Genomic DNA, 14,677 nt, shown 5'->3' on the forward strand with positions numbered 1-14,677 from the left:
TTGTTACAACTTCAAAGCAAGGCTTGCGAATATTTCACTGGAATGTAATTCAAACGACACAGAACTCAAGTGCTAACGAGCATGCGCGCCAGATGAGGAAGAAAAACCACGCGCTAGCACGGGCCAGTTGAGGCGGACAACTTGAAGTGAGTTAGCTGGAATGAAAATATAGCCACGCCACCACAGTATTCTACTTGAAAAACCGCTGCAAGCAATGATCAACGATAGTCGCACACCCGCATTCGCTTGGCTAGTCGTCACTGTGTTGATGCGTAAAAAGAGTTCGTTCGTGTGGGTCCATTACTGTTTGTGGACCGGCCGATCATATTACCATAGAAAAATTGGTGGCCACTTGCAGACTCGCCCGTTGGTGTTCAACGAAATCTCTCTGCTTTTCGTGCTCAAATCTTTTAATAAACAATGACGGCAAGACGTGACAAACACTTGTCTCGCCGACCACAGTGACACATAATATCTATCTACCCTCATTGGGTCGCGCCGTGACAAATGAATGTCGGAGCAGCCCCCTTCGGAGTGTTGATGATAACGGCGTGACAGCAATAGAGCGCACAGTGGGCAATACTCTAATAAAATGCGGCCATGCATGGTAAATGCTTTTGGACACGAATTTCAATACGATCCGGTACCATATCGATACCTTTGGCATTCGATACCTAAATTTATTACTCGATAGATCTTTGGAGTTGAGCATCAGAACCCTAGTATCGTATCGAATGGCATAAACTCACATTACAAAGATAATGTGATTAACAATTCTTCTCGATATAAATTGGACTCTGAAGAGCAGACATTTTTACTATCATCAGGATTGCATGTAGCAGGATTTGAACCCGCTGGCTCCATCCATGTAAAATTTTACTGGCTTCCACGATCTATAAACTTTAAGAGTGCTTGACTCTTTTTAGAAAGCGCAAAGTGAGTCCGCAAAATTCAATTACCTTCGAATCCACGTCATATAATTGGGCACTCAATCGAAAGTTTTTCCTATCCAGCTCCACTAGCAGCTTGCTTACGACCCCAGTCCCAGAAAGTGTAGAAAAAAATATCTGAAAGGATTGCTCTGTTTACCCTTTGATGGATGGAGTCACTTCTTTGCGGGAATGGTTCGTTCACATGGAATGCCGTAAATAAACCTGACTAAGTCGGTCTCTTCAAGAATCTAACCAATTGTTCTCGACAGAATAGTGTTATAACCCAATCTCGATGTTGATAGAGGTCTCAGCTGTGAATCCTTTGAGAGCAAATGGTCGTTTAAAGTGCAAAATCGCGTATATGAAGCTGTAGAAATTATCTTCTAGAGCGTAAAAACACTCATATTTCAAAATGGTTCTCTTTTTTATAAAGCAATCGCATTTCTGGCTAGTATATTTCAGGACGAATGGATAAGGACTGAGCCAAGAGCTTGTGTGAGCAAATCCAATTTTTGGCAGCCAATGTCAGTTACGCGGTTGTGCAGAATGACGATACGCGGTTTTGTACTTTAAACGACGAAATGCTTCTTTAGACCACCTTACGATTGTATACATGGCTACGAGCACGGCAAGTCCACTGTTTGTGGAACAATTAGCCGGCAAATAAAGTAGCGGCTGCACTTTGCGGCGATAGTTATGTTACAGTATGTTCGGCTTCGAACCCAAGCCTCTATTCAGATGTGTACTATAATGTATCGTTTAGAGACGAGTTGGTTTCGTCGTTGAGCTTTTTCAGCATCATTTATTGAAACCTACTTATCTCCAAACCAAGTTTAACATAGAAAATTTAATGTTGGAGCCGATAACAGGGAACACTCTCATATGCAAGTTAATCAGCCACTACGAAGTCTTTAGCATAAACAAAGAGGCATTGGTTGGTCTGGAATCCTTGCGGGAATATATGTATAAATAAATAAACGAACTTTCACCGACCTTCGGTTTAAACCACACTCCCACCACTCTCCCAGCCGTCGCAGCATAACCGCGCACCCCACACAGGCGTAGATGGAGGCTAACCAACGGCATGGCACTTCACAGGTCTATTGTAACAGGCAGGTATAATGGTGTTCGGTTCCGGTGACTGGGTCCGTCAAGTCAAGGTGACACAACCTTCATCGCGATTGCTCGAACTCTTCATGAACGGATCTTTTGACACATAGAAAAAAACGAAGCCTTTTTTTAACCTTGCCTTCCTTGACGTAGAATTTCAAAATGTGGTGATCTTTCTTTATAAATCGACCTTGTCCAAAACGATTGGGGTGGCCTTAAACTTTTCATAAGAGGAGGATTTTCTGTGGGCATTTTGTAGAAAAATCGTTACAGTAGCATAACTTCATTCTTAACCGGCCGAATAGACTATGTGATCACGCTTCTAAGTTTCGAAGGGTTTCTAGAAGCTACAACAGAAGTTGACGGTTGACGTAAGGGCGTGGGCGCAACGCACGTCAACACAGATGGTTCTAAAATGGGCGAAGGAGTAACAACTGCAGTTAGTTAGACGGCCGTTAAGGCTGCACTTGCATATGAAACCAATTCGATCACCGTCGCGGATTTTAAAGAGGGCTGGTCACCCAGGACACAAGGGTGTGGCAGGTTACGAGAAAGCTGACGAGCTAGCCAAGGAGGGCGTCCTCTTAGATGCCGCACCAGTGATGAATATACCAATTCCTCTTGGGAAAATAAAAATATCACAAGTTATGCTCATGTACCGCCAAGCGGATATGCTTTCAAAAAAAGAGCCCACGGTCTATTAAACTTTGCTAAAGGAACGGCAATGTTCTTTAACATTGCGTGAAAGTATTGATTCATAGGTCATATGGTCAGCCAGCAAAACCTAACCAAAGCTTGTAAAAAAAATTGTTTGATGCGGCAGCACTGTTTTTAACCACATTCATAGGTAGGTATGTAGATGTGGCTGTCACTACTACGCAGGGAGCTGAAGGACCATTGTGCTACCACGACTAAGAATTTCCACTGCTAAACCATTTTGAATCCTTGACGAAACTCGTCAGACACTTAGGGTTTAAATCTCTCAGTTTGTCAAGGTCACAGAGACAGTGGACAACTGTCTCCAACGCCTCATAGTTCTGCCGACTTCTGCAGCATGTATGGTAAGGCACTCCGAGCCATTAACCAATAAGGCAGTGGTCTGTTGGAGCACGAATTGTGTGAGATATATCCCCTCTCTTTGGAGAATATAAGCTTCGAAACCTTTTTAGATCCCATCTAGGCCAAGTTTGCCTAGAAATTCGACAGGTCGTAGTTTATATCCAACTATCGCTCGCGCTAGCATAGATAAATTCTCTTAAAAGTAGCTTGCCCCCCTCGCAAATGCGTCCACCTTACAGTTACCCTCTATGTCCCCATAACCGGAAACCCAAATGAGGTTTAAACTGTTCTGCTTAGCCATCTCTTGCATAGATCGGCGGCATTCCAGCACAATTTTTGATTTAATTTAATTTCTGCCTGGCTGTCACTAAAGATGAGCACCTCTTTACCTTTTAAAGGAGTACGTAGTTCGTTTATAGCCTCCATTATGGCTGAGACTTCAGCCTAGAAGACACTAGTCTGGTAGTCGAAATGAACGGCTCGGGGCAGGGCTACGAGAGAAGAATCGCCCTCCTACCTCACCGTTTATTTTTGAACCATCTGTGAAAGTTACAACCGGATGGAGTATAGTAGTTTTCTGCCCATTCCTGACAGAGTTTCAACACAATGGTCTGTATAGCTCGAAAGAAAGCTATATTTGTCCAGAATGCAAAGAGTAACCCAGCAATCCCGATTCCCATTGCTCTGTTTCTCTTAACCGGAGTACAACAATAGATGCCATCTGCTGACCCACTAGTGGCAGAAGTTCCAAAAAGACATTTAAAGCATCATTTGGCGTAGTCCGGATTGCTCCGCTAATGCAGATCATACTAATCCTCTGCTCAAGGCTCAAGAATCGGTCTGACCATCGCAGTGTAAATCCAGCGACATATACTCGGGCTCAACCCCCATTTCATACCAATGGCCCTCTCTTGCACAAATCCGCTGAACTATTTATATTCTCCTTCCAGCTCAGTTTTCTGTCGAGATGACCTCTAAGAATTTCGCTTTATTCGTAAAGCTTAAGAGTCGGCCGCTTAGTTCAGTCGGAGTCAGTAGCGGTGTTTTGTGTCTTCCCGCAAAGCGAACATTTTCCACTTTCTCCGTGTTAACGTAGAGATCACAGCGCGTGGACCATGCTGATACATCGCGAAGTGCCCTCGACATCAGAGTTTGCGGAAACTTTGCCCTATACGCGATGGCTACATCATTCGCATAAGCCACAACTTTGTCGCTTACCATTTCGGGAGTTCACGGTTAAGTTCCAAAGGAGTGGTGAGAGCACGCCACCCTGCGCTGTGCCCCTTGTCACATACCTTGAAGCCGAGTTCTCACTGACATTTGTCGTGATCAACCTGCACAGGAGCATTTGCCTAAACTCCTACTACTTTTATAAAATATGGCAAAAGAATTTCTGAAAACTTTTCGGATTATTTATTTAAAATAAATACTTTGAACCTGTAGACTATTTCTTGTAGTATACTATCTATTGCCAAAACTTGCCACACTGTGCAACGCAAAGTTCCTGTTGGGCTATCAGCAAAAAATAGCCGTAAAAAAAAACAATGCACACCCTATGCGGTCTGTGTTGCGCACACGTGCAACATTTATGTGCCACTTACAATTGGATATTTGGTGTTTATTTTAGTTTCATAAAATTTACTACTCACTTGTGCTTCTTGCTCTGACTTGTATTCGTATACTAAATATACACATGTACGTATGTTTGTACATATGCACATAATTACTGTTGTGCCATGAAATAAACGTACATCACAAAATTTCAAGAACAAAGCAACGCTGTCACTTTGCAGGATTTGTGGCAGTTAATACGTGTTGAAATGCTAAAAATATTGTACGCTGTGGCACACATGTGCACCGGAAAGTCCTTTAACACAAATGACAACAACAAATGCATGGACATGAGGGAGCATACAATGTATGAATGTAAGCCTGCATGTAAAACAAACAACCTTGCTCAAATATACATAAGTAAATATCCATACAACACACACCAGTTACAGCAAGTCAGTGCAGTTTACCTTTCCCACGCTTGCAAAGTCCTGTGCAAGGATCAACATTTACTTGTCTTCGCATAGGCATACAAACAAACTTCCTTAGTAGCGTAAAAGGTGTAGACGTACCTGTATCACAGCAACCTGAATTTAAGGTCTTGCTGTGCCTGCATGAACCTGAGCGCCCCTAGCTGAGTGCAGGCATTTTTTTTTTCCACCTCAATCTTCTTGAACCTGCGTTGCACGTGTGCATTTCAGCGATGTGCGCAGTGCACAGTGATTGTCCACAATAGCACCAGCAGAGTGCCCGTGACCGTTAAAAGACGCACACTTGCCCATATGAACGAATATGTTTGTTGGTGAGTGTCCCTCACTACTGCTAGGAAAGTACGTGTAAATCTGTTAGAGCATAAATCTGATCTCTGGAAGTTACGTTACTCAGCGGGATGCGCGCTGAGGATAGTGCAGTTAGCCGAGTTAGCAGAGAAGGAGGAGGTGATTTTCGTTATGCATGTGTAATAAATTAGAGAGTGGAAACTCCTCTCGTCCACAAACAGACGTTGGTAATTAAAGTGCGCGCGCAATAGACCGGACAAGCATAAGATTACTGAGATCATACGTATCGAGTATTGTATTCGACACACTTTTAAGTAAATTCGTAACCAATTAGAGTAAAACGATTCTGTCACGTATGAGTGAAAATTGATTTTCTAAAATTTTCTTGAATTACCGAATGTGCAGTGATGAAGCTACAAATCGTTGCTTTAATCAATTCAATTGCATAAATTCTTTTTTCGAATGTACAACACATTATCCCTAGCTTTAAAATAACACTAGTATGGAAGCTAATTTGTAGATCCATTTCAAGAAGTTATGCGTTCTTCGAATGTTCGAGGTGAACAGCCAAAATATATTTACATGACAATTGTGGCAACGTTTTTTCAATTCACCAGACAAAAAGCTTTCGTTGCTGGCAACTATCTTGAAATATCTTTTCTCTCTTTCGTACATACATTTTTGGTATTTAGGAACTTTTTCTCAAATTATGTATAATTACTTCGAAAAAGTACATTGTCGAATATAGTATATGGTGGTCGAGACAAATCAGTCTGCAGACTCTTAGAAATTGGCAAATTTTCTAAAAATTAAACTAAAAAAAAAATAGATATATTATTCTTTTTAAAACGATATAAACTAAATATCAAAAGAAAATTATATTATCTAAAAAAGAAAAAACTTAACAAATTCAAGTTAAATAAAATAAATTTCTACAAATAAAATAAGTAACAATAAATACTTTTCTTTAAAAATAAAATAAATTCTAAAAATTAAAAGAAAATTAAATCAAACAAACTTAATTTAAAAGGCAATAAGATAGATAGCAATCCAATGAAACGAAAAAGTTTGTTCTTTTTAAAACAATTAAATCTAAAAACTAAAGAAAATTATTTTATAAAAAATAAATGAAATAAAAAAAAATTTTGTTTTAAAACAATAAAACTGAAAAGTTAAGAGAAAATAAAATGTATAAATTCCACTGAAACAAGAGAAAATACGTTTGTTAAAATTAAATTAAAGAAAATTTAATTAAAAAAAAATGGATTAAGATACGAAAAATAAATAAAATAAATTTCTAAAAATCAAATGAAATTTCAAAATAATTTTCTTTCTAAAAAATAATTTCTAAAAACTAAAACGAAATTAAATTAAAAAAAAAAACATATTAATTAGAAAAAAAGTAAATACCTTCCAAAAATTAAATGAAAAAAGTTTTCCATTTAAAATTAAAAAAGGCATAAATAAAATAGGTTTCTTAAAGTTAAAAAAAATACATATTAAAAAAAAAATATTACTTAGAAAAGCAAAATAAAATACGTTCCCAAAAATTTAATCAAAAAGAAATTTTTCATTTAAAATTAAAAAAAGTCATAAATAAAATAATTTTCTTGTGGGTTTTTGACCGATAACAAAAAAGTTCGCCAGCTGACTCTCTCCTTTGCAAATTTGCGCCAGTAGTTCATCTCATGTTCGGACAGGACCTTCTTCACTTGGTCCTTCCATTGTGTTCGTGGACGCCCTTGCTTTCATGGCACACACATGGCAACTCTAACGATGCTTGTCTAAACCCTTGTTTGGTCTCAAACGACGCCTTGAGGTCCTTCCCAACGACACTCTCTTTAATTGCTTATATAAGGGCCATGCGGTTCGATTGTTTTCATTTCACGGTTAAATATAGCGCTAATTATATGCTATACAAGGGTCTAAAAAAAGTACAAGAAAACAAAGGTTTTTCCTTTTTTTATCTCATCGAAACGTACGACTGTCACGTATGTGACGTATGGAAATATCTGTATGCTTTCGAGTGTTCTAATTTTGAATTTCGTTGTGGTGAGTTCGCTGTTCGCCGGCATTGTATTTCACCTACATATAAGTCTCTGTGTTTTTTCTCACAGAAATTCGCCCTGCTGTTGGAACCTTTGGTGTTTCGCCAAATTGCTTTATGGAATTCTTATGAAATCATAATCCTTTGGTCTCGCTTATCCGCCATGCCTGGGGAAAAAAATAACATGCTAACCCCCAATTCCACCACATACAAACTTCTGTGCCAATTTTTACAAGCGTGTCGAAGGAGATAAACGAGGAAAAAGTTAACGAAAACAAACAGCAACCTGCAAACAACTTCATTAAGGTAGCAACTAAAAATACAGTAGCCACACAATCGCAGCCACAAACAAAGACATGCAATAAATGTCCTTCAATAAAATCGAAACACAATCGAGAAACAACTGCAACTTCAACGCCAACTGCCATGCGAACAAGCCACCCAATCAGCCAACTGATCAGCAACCAGCGACAAGCGAGCGCAGGTTCCAACTAACTAAGTAGCACACTCCCACACCACTTGTATGGGTTGTACACTTCGATATGCAAGAACGTGTACATACGTGAACCGCCCTGCAATGCCAATGGTAGCGCTTGTGGTTAACACGCGCCCGCAACAAGCTCCACGAAAATTAAAAAATACCATAAGCAAATAACTTCGAAAAGGAAAAAAAGTTCGAAAACGATTGCCATTTAACGCCGCTTGGCCCCTTTGCGAAGACACATAGCCAATTGGCTGACTGACGCTTTGACGCTTTAACGCTTCAACGAGGCAAGTGCAGTGTTGCCAGCAGTAAAGATTTGTTTTCAAAATTAATACTTTTTTTAAAAAAATATGTATAGTCAAAATAATAAGTTGAAGATTTTAAAATGAACCCTAAATTCCATATAAAAAAAAAACTTCAGCACTTGTGGTTCAAGAGCAAATGTGGAACGCTATTTTCTTAGATAAAAATACCTAAATAAAAAAATTTCTAAGCAATTTTTGAACTCAAAAGTTTACACAGAATATGTTGGGTCTTTTTATTTTTCGAAATTTTGTATATTTAGGGTTTCTTGGTTTGTGCACCGTCGCCAAAATATAAAAATTTCGGATCTTTTGAACTATTTTCTCAGAATTTATGCATCTAATCAAAAAAGTACTTAAACACTTGTGAGCTAAACTTAATCGAATAATACGATGAAATTTAAATTTTGTTTTAATTTTGATATTTCAAATTTTTTATTTTTGTATATTAAAATTGATTATTCTATATACCGCGTTTTTCTTGCAACTTTTTGCAATGGTTATGTTAGCTTGACATTCATAAAAAAACAGTTAAATCTAGTTAAATGAGGGAGCGAAAATAGTTGTTATTATAAAGGATGTTTATTTTAAAATAATTGCAAAATATTTTTTTTTTTAATTTACATATATTTTTACGATCAGTTAGTCGTTGTTTTACAGTTTTTATTTTTTCAATTATAATAATATATTTCTTTTTTTTTATCGTTTTTCTTTTTATTTTTATTTTTCCAAATATTTTTAAATGCTTCTTTATGATTTTTATTTTTTCGATCATAATATAACCTTTATTTTAATTGTTTAGATCATAAGAGATTTGAAGCGGTTATAAAAACTCTATTATCACGTTTAAAAATGTTCGAACAAAATATAAATCAAAAAGTATGATTATGCATTTTTGATCGAAAAATATGGGAATCACAAAACAACGAATAGAGATGATCGAAAATATAAAATTCAAATAAAAACCATTAACAATGATCGAAGAAATAAAATGCACAAAATAACGATTAGGGATGATCGAAAATATGGAAATCCTAAAATACCGGTTAAAAATTACCAATGATTTTTTATCATAAATAATATTATAGTATTGATTTTTTGGTTGTTTATTACATATGTACATCGAGCCCTAATCGGCAAAAAGACATAAGGGACATTTTTTCAAAATTCTCCTTTTGATGCAGAATGGTTCCTAGAAAACCTAGATGCATTTCGGAATCAAAAATAAAATTTTGAGAAAAAAATTTCGCTTACGCCTTTTTGGTGGTTTGAGCTCGATATGTAGATACATACTTTATGCACTTAATAAATTTGTTTGCGATATAAACAATTTAAGTTTTATTTCAATTAAATTCGTAAAATAAGTTAATAGTAAAAATGAATATTTTTAAAACAAGCTTTCCAAAAATAAACGAATCGGATAATAAATGCTGCTTTACCAAATATTTCGACTTCTGCGCCACCTATCGGATTAACTCATAGTGCACTGTCATTGGTTTCTGAGCCAACTGTGAAGTTTCAAGTCTCTAGGTCATCGGGAAGTTGGTCAAAAATTTATTGCAAGATTCGCCCCTAACAAACATACATACATACATACAGAGCAAGTTAAATAAAAGCTTGTAAAAAGATATTTGTTTTAAAAAAAGTTTTACATACATATATGTATATTTTTTCCCGATTTTTTCATGATTTCATCTTCACTTGACAGATTTTTTCCCGAAAAATTGCTGGCAACACTGCGCAAGGGACGAACCAACGCAAATTTAAAACGAAACGAAAAAACGCATAACGACACAAAAAAGCTAAAACAACAACAATGTCAAAAGTAATATGCATTAACATTGATAAGCACCTTATAATGTAGCTGATGCATAACAAATGCGGCCAAGACAGACACATACACGTACGCAGGAGCGACAGCAACATACCGATGCACAAATATGCCCGTATGACGATCGAGCGTCAGTTGGTGTGATCAACGATTGAGCGAATGAATGGTGGTGGTTGGTTGATTGGTGTTGTTGGGTATGTACATCCATACATTTATTGCTGGTGGTTTGAGTTGTTGTTCTTGCTTCTTCTCTGTGCGGTGCAGGTATGCCAAGCCAGTCAAGCAACCAGATGCCCCCTCTTTCCACCAGCACTCACCGCACAAAACACTATCTACTCTGTATGCAAGGCTGGATAAATATGCCTTGCACGTGTATGTGTGTGTGTATATGCATGTGCCGGATTTTCGAATCGTGAGAACCGATTTTGTCGTGTGTTTCCCACGCGAGGTGAACACCTGCCTATTTTTTTTTACCAGCAGTCTTTTAAACAGTGTACAGTGCTTGGCTCTTATTGCCTTTTTCCTCTACTGTGTCTTTCTTTCTTTCATAAGGCCTTTTGTTGTTTTTTTTTCTTTGGCTATGTTTTTATCATACGTATGATTGTTGTTTTTGTTGTTGTTGGCGCTGGTGCTTCGTACTTGAGGCACGTCGTTATTTGGGCTTGCTACGCATGCGCGGCTGCGTGTATTGGATTTCTGAGCAGCAGCAAGAAGAAGAAGAAAAAAGGAAACTAACAACAACAACAACAATCCATGGCTTTGCACACTCCAAAGCTGTTGTTATTTGCCCCTCCACACCTTTCTACAGCTCCAGTGCTTACAGCGCGTTGGAGCCGGCTCTTTAAAATAGATGAATCACAGCCACGGTGGGTTGCGGTTTGCGCACAGAGCTTATAAACTAAATACATAAATGGCATAAATGCAAACACACACTTCAAACTTATACATACATACATACCTCTACATATGTATGTATGTAAGTGATGTGTGCTTTACAGTGCAGCCACCAACCGCAAACAGGTCGCCATCGCATTGCCAATGGGGCGGCTCTTGCCCGCATGCCAACTTGTCGACTTGTGTCGGCCTGTTGTTGGCTTGTTGCAATTCAATTTAGCTGCGACTAACTGCAGTGATTTTCGCAGACTCCACTGCACCATGATTTGGATGATGGCAACTGACGTACAGACGGACGAATGGACGGCAATGTTGAGTAGCTGTAGCTCGTTTGGTTTGGTTTGTGGCACACGCGCGCTTTTTGTAAGCAGCCAGCCTGTTTTAATGGATGCTTGGCACATGCGCTTGACGATCGGCACGTTCCATAAAACACACGCGCGCGCACACACACAAAGCTGCTGCTAGCAGTGAGCTTTTATGTACATACAGATGCACATTTATAGAAAAGTGCATTTTTGTTGATTTCTTTTGGGCTTTAATGTTGCGCATGCGTCCTGTTGTGAGCGCCGACATGTAGTGGGCCGAGTGGGCAGCCGCTTGTAATGGCATTGGTGTGTGCAACTGATTATTGTTGATAAGCGGTAAATGTATTCATAAATGCATTCAAAGAATTGCGCATGCGGCAGTTGGTTAATTGAAATATTGCCTGAAATATATGTATGTATTTGCATTTTGATGGTTACGCTAGCATTAAGAGGGCAATTCTGGCTAAAATAGTTGCAAGTCTTTTGTAGGACAATTAGAAGACAGTTTGTAAGAGCTTCTTTATTCTGCCACGAAAGTTTTACAAAACAAAGCTCTTTGCCAACTCTCATGGTGAAAAGCTGTTTTGACGGAAAGCACTAGTATAACATTTTGCTCGCACTGCTCTCCCAGTCACAATGGCCGAGTTAGCAAAGCACTAACGTGCCTTTCGTGCGGTTCGTGGGTCGAGTCCGAGTACAGCGGACTTTTTCTTCTTTTTTTTAACAAATTTATTTTTTTCCTTAATTTAATTTTCTCCGAAAAAATATTTTAAATTTCATTTAAATTTTAGAAACTCATTTTATGTATTTTTAAGTTTGTATTTTATATTTTCTTCTTTTTAACTATAATTATTTTTTAGATTTTAGATTTCATTGTTTTAAAAACAAAAATATATTTTTAATTTAATTTAATTTTAATAAACTTACTTCATTTATCATTTTTTAGTTAGATTTTTTCATAATTTTTGATTTTAATATTTTAAAAAGAAAAATATTTTTAATTTAATTATAATTTTTTTACACTGTAGCTATCTTTTAGTTTTTAGATTTGATTGTTTTTAAAAGAAAAATATATTTTTAATTTAATTTAATTTTAAGAACCTTACTTCGCTTATAATTTTTTAATTTCATTTTTTTTTTAATTTTAGATTTTATCGTTTTAAAAAGAAAAATATTTTTTTGTAATTTATTTTTCAGTTTTATTGTTAAAAAAAACATATTTTTATTTCATTTAAATTGTATAAACATATTTATTTCTTTTTTTTTTAATTAAATTCTTCCTTTTACAAGCTCTTTTATTTCACTTGCTCTGTTAGGGCAAATTTTGCCATCAAGTTTTGACCAACTTAGCGATGACCTAGAGACTTGAAACTTTACAGTTGGCTCAGAACGCGATGACAATGCAATATGAAAGATGAGTTTATCCGATAGGTGGCGCAGGGTCGAGATATTTGAAAAGGCCGTATTTATAGTCCGATTTGGTTCATATTTATTACGTATATTAACTATATAAATAGGAATAATTCCACTAAAAATTTTACCGATAGGTGGCGCACGAGTCTATTTGGTAGTTCAGTATTTATGGTCCGATTTTGTTCATATTTAGAAAGCTTGCTTTAAAAATATTTGTTTTTACTATTAGCTTATTTAATTTAATTTTCTCTTAATCTTTAGTTTTAATTGGTTTGAAAAGAATAATATATATTTCTTAAGTTTAATTTTTAGAAAAACTTTTGCTAAAAGACAAACAGTATCAGGCTAAGACCTCCTCGCTAGCTGATCTTTCAAAGACAGAAAAGAGCTTTCAAAATAATTGCCAGAAGTGACAATTGCCTTAGGAAATACTTTTGTCTCTCGAAAGACTGTGGTGAGGTGAAATACGGCTGCCATATTTACCCTGTTGGTAGAAATGAAGATGTATCACAGAAATCTAAATGGCTTCAAACCCATTACTCTGCGGTCATTTCAACTGAAAGCAATGGATAGACTGTTAGAGGTTCATATCGGAGATGTGGGTGGTGACCGACATGGAGACCTTTAAAAGCTTGGCTGACCTTGTGGTTTACTTTTTCCATCTAGTCGGGGGGAATGCTCCATTTCAAAAACAGGAATCGAACTCCTTTAAAAATGCTGGCGGATAGTCGTCCACTGCAGTTTTAATAGCTATATTAGGGATACCATCAGTACCTGGATACGCTTGGCCATGCTTTTGATTTCGGCAAGTTCCACCGGCAAGTAAATAGATAGATATAAAGACATCAATAGGGTAAGAACGGCAACCAGTAGGTCTATTGTGCCATATGTGTCCTAGGCACCTCTCCCTTCTGCGCGAAACGGCCTCGCACTCCAGGAGAAGGTACAATGTTGTCTCTTTGACGATGCCACAAAAGCGACATAGATCACTTTACCAGAATCACAAATTATACAAGTGGTCTCTACGCCTGCAATGACCCGTCAAAATACCCCATCGTTTCTACGAAGGTTAATATCTGCGCATAGACTGATGACAAAAACTTCCGCTTGGAATACGCTTGGGAAGGTTCCCAAGGTCATTGACAGCTTCTTCAAGCTAGACTTGTCACTGTTCCTTGATGACAGGACCTTACCTTTGCCTAAGCCCTCCATCGCAAAGGTTAGGAGAGTTTGCTTGCCACTTGTTCAACTATAATACATATGCAGTGGCTCTAGTTCAAGGTACTTCTTCCAGCGTTACCGTCGGTCATGTGTGGGACTGCTGTTGCTATTTTCAGTTGTTCTACGCTATCGCCGACTTCGGTTTAAGCGGTCATAGTATGTAGCGGCCCGGCTATCCATCTGCGGCTGATAGGTTCCACATTGCAAGTGTCCGATCGACGCCCACATAAGATATGTTGTCGAAGCCCCCTTTACGTCAAGGAAGGCGCAAAGCACTTTTCTCCACACTCAAAGACACTCTGAATAGCAAGAGCGTAGGCCCTCCTACCCATTTTCGGGTCCTTTGCCACACCTCGGGAATGTGGGCCAGTGCCAGACTATCCCGTATTATGTCGGCAGGTGTGGAAGTAGGAGCTCTTCACTGTGTTTCAGTAGAACTGGACTCATGCTATCCACACCGATCGCCGGGTTAACTGGGCGGATGGGCCCTGAACCAGATTCCGCTTTCGGAAAGAACTACTTTTTTGAGTAGTTTCGGGAAAGTAGGCATCTCGCTTTGGCTAATGTTGAATTTTTTCATAACCACTTTTTAGCAATAAAAGCAATAATCTTAAGCGCCAAGAATTTTTTTGAATTTTCCTAAACTCTCAACTATTCTTCAGTGCTGTTACAATTTTCTAGAGAAATCTTCTAAGTAAGCAGAAATATTAAGTTGCACAAGAACAAACCAATTTTTAATTATTCCCCCC

The sequence above is a fragment of the Rhagoletis pomonella genome, unplaced genomic scaffold, assembly GCF_013731165.1.
Source record: "Rhagoletis pomonella isolate Grant_MI unplaced genomic scaffold, Rhpom_1.0 Rhpom_scaffold_00001, whole genome shotgun sequence".
Taxonomy (NCBI): domain Eukaryota; kingdom Metazoa; phylum Arthropoda; class Insecta; order Diptera; family Tephritidae; genus Rhagoletis; species Rhagoletis pomonella.